We start from the raw sequence: 3,140 nt of genomic DNA, 5'->3' as shown, positions 1-3,140 counted from the left end.
GGGAAGGCAAGTTCTTCCCTGGCAAAGGATGGGGGCATGGTGGACGTGGGGGTCTGGATGGTAGTGAGACCAGAAAGCAGGGCATTTGGAAGCCAGAGCTGTGTAGAGCTTGCAGAGCTGGGCAGGCGGAGTCCCGGTTTGTGTGGGAACCCTGCCTTTCTCTGGTGTACTGGCCTCCGGCCTTAGCGCTCTGCACTGACCAAAGCCCCGGACATTTCCCCCAGCACCTTAGCACAGAAACCTTGGTGGCCTGCCAGTGTGGTCCACTATGCCCACCTGCCCCTAGGGACCCTTGGAACCTTGTGGAGTCCTCCTCCAAACCACTGGACCTCTCAGGTTAGAACCAAGTGTGTAATTCAAGTCTCCTGCAACTCTTTCATGCCTCCAAGCCCTGCCCCCTGCATCGCATCTGCAAGTGCCCGTAGGGCCTGGGCCTCCCAGTTTCGGTGGGTTGTGGGTTGGAGTTAATGTTTGAGTAGGTGTGCATTTATGTCAGTGTGTGTGTCTGCTGTGTGTCTGTGTTTCAGCATGTGTCAATGTGTGTGTATCAGCATGCATTTAGTCCTATGTTAGTATTTGTTGGTGCATGTTGGCCAGTGTGTGTTTCAGTTTGTCTATATCAATGTGTATGTCAGTGTGTAATTTCAGTGTGTATGTACGTAAAGGTGTGTACCCCAGTATTGTGTGTCGGTATGTGAGTCAGTATGTACATGTCAATGTGTGTGTTGGTATATGTGTCATTGTGCATGTGTCAGTGTGTGTATGTCAGTGTGTAGAGAGGTTTTAGTTCACTACGTTCTGGGTTTCACATACCTTATTTCACTCAATGCAGTGGGCCAATGACTGGGAGGTGTGGATTATAATGTTTATTTCAACAAAGAAGTTTGGAAACTCACTGCGTTTGTGTCTCCCAATCTTTGGCGCTGAGCAGACAGGAGGGCTCTTATGAGTGGTTAGTTTCTGCCTTGAATGTCTGTCCCCACCTTGATGAGTGTGGCCAAAAGTTCCCCTTCATGCCCTGGCTGATGTGGCTCAGTTGGTTGAGCATCATCCCATGCATGGAAAGGTCACCAGTTCAATTCCTGGTCAGGGCACATGCCCAGGTTTGGGGTTTTGTCCCATCAGGGTGTGTCCAGGAGGCAACCAATCAATATTTCTCTCTCTTTCCCTTTCCCTTCTTCTCTCTCTTCTCTCTAAAATCACTAAAAACAAACAAACAAAAAAGATCCCCTTCATGAAGAGGCATTGTGGACCCTCAGGAACTACCATGAACATGTGTTCATGTTCTAAGTGCCCTGGCAGGGTCCCTTGGGCCCAGCACAGTGTCTGGCAGGTGCTCAATCAAAGTTTGTTGAGTGACTAACTGAAAGGAAGCATGTACTAGTAAATGTGGTATTTTCAGTGATCCCACTGTTCTTAAGGAAGCTGGAGCAAACAGCAGACTTCCCAGAGCCAGCAGGTGACTGTCATTAGCATGCCAATGTTGTTTGTGGAACCAGACTCCCTGGGGAGGGGAAATGGCCACCCCTGCTGGAAGGAAGTGGGCCCTAATTGGAGCCAAGCTTTAGAAAGCTCACGCTGACTGCTGGGGTAGCGGGTACTAAGACTGGATGGGGGGGAACAGCAAGGGGGAAGTGGTCAGTGAAATGGAGCCAAGATATCAGAAAAGGGCTTTGTCCTGAAACCTTGCCTTTATGAAGGAGAAAGAGAAGGTTAGTCAAGTAAAGTGAAGAAACTGAGAACAATAGGAAAAGTAAGACCAAAAAGTGGGAGGAGAATGACAAGGTGAAGCAGAGGGAAAATGATCTGGAATTAACCAAATCCAGACAGTGCTGACAGAATCTGAAATTCAGTTAAGGGGCTAAGTCAAGATGAATTAAGGATACCTTTGCTTGCATTCCTCTTGCTTGTCCATTTTTATTCCGGTGGTTCTCAAAATGTGGTTTTTGGATCAGCAGCAGCAGCACCTAGAAAATTATTACAAATGCAAATCCTCAGCCTCCACCGCCTCCACCACCACCACCACCACCACCACCACCAACAACAACAACAACAACAACAATAACCTACTGAATCAGAACCTCCAGGACTGGGACGCAGCACTCCGTGTTTGAACAAGACCTCCAGGGGATTCTCATTTAAGTTAAGGTTTGAGAACCACTGGTTTATTTGAAATCTAACGCGGAGGGTTGAGACGCAAGACTGGTAAGGTTTGGTAGACTACTGAGGAAAAGTTTGAAGCCTGGGCTGTAGCAATAATGGTAGATCCTGGCAGATTTCTACAGCGGACAGCATAAGGGTATGGAGTGCCAAGGGCTGAGGAAAGGGTGAAAAAAGGGTGGAGAGGGACCCCTGTAGGGAGCTGTGGGGTTTCAAAAGTAAGCTTTGCCTCCTTTGCAATTTTACTCACTTATTGGATGAGCCCCGACTGCATCAGCCACTGTGCTAAGTGCCAGAGAACTCAAGGGGGATAAAATGGGGTGACAAGGACTCCTAAGGCTGTGACATGGCCAATGGAGCTCCCAGGCCAGTTGCCAGATAGCTCCACAAACAACCAGTAATGTGATAAGTGATATAATCAGTCCGGAGCAAGACCTTGGGAGGTAGGAACCCAGAGAGGTGAGGGAAGGCACCTTGAAAAGAGTCTTTGGATAGAGTCTTGAAGTATGAGTAGCAGTTTATCTGGCCAGCAAGGGGTTGGGGTGGGGAACAGTAGAAGATGAGCATATGTAAAATCATAGACAAAAAGGACAGAGAACAGTTAGGGAATTGCAAGTCTTGGCCTGCCAGAGAGAGTGGTAGAGTTGGGGACAGTTGCTGTAAATGAGGCTGGAAGATAAGATGGGGTCAGATCTAGAAGGGTCTCATTGGTCATGCCAAAGAGCTTAGATTTTATGTCATACCAGTGCAAATGGGATGGATACTCACAGTGGAAAAAAAATCAGTTAATCGGTAGAAATTTCTCTATTTTAACTTTTTAACCATAAATTTTTCCTAAATCTTTGACAGATGCTTCTGCGTATGTGCTAGCAAGCAACAAAACGAACGAATGAATAGCAAATGAATATTAAACAGACAACCCCAGTACTGATCATGCCTAATTCAACAGTTTATTTTTCATGGACATCTGTGCTTATGGC

The sequence above is a fragment of the Myotis lucifugus genome, unplaced genomic scaffold (assembly GCF_000147115.1).
Source record: "Myotis lucifugus unplaced genomic scaffold, Myoluc2.0 scaffold_2, whole genome shotgun sequence".
NCBI lineage: Eukaryota > Metazoa > Chordata > Mammalia > Chiroptera > Vespertilionidae > Myotis > Myotis lucifugus.
The sequence above is the reverse complement of the archived record's forward strand: the minus strand, read 5'-3'. Positions refer to the sequence as shown.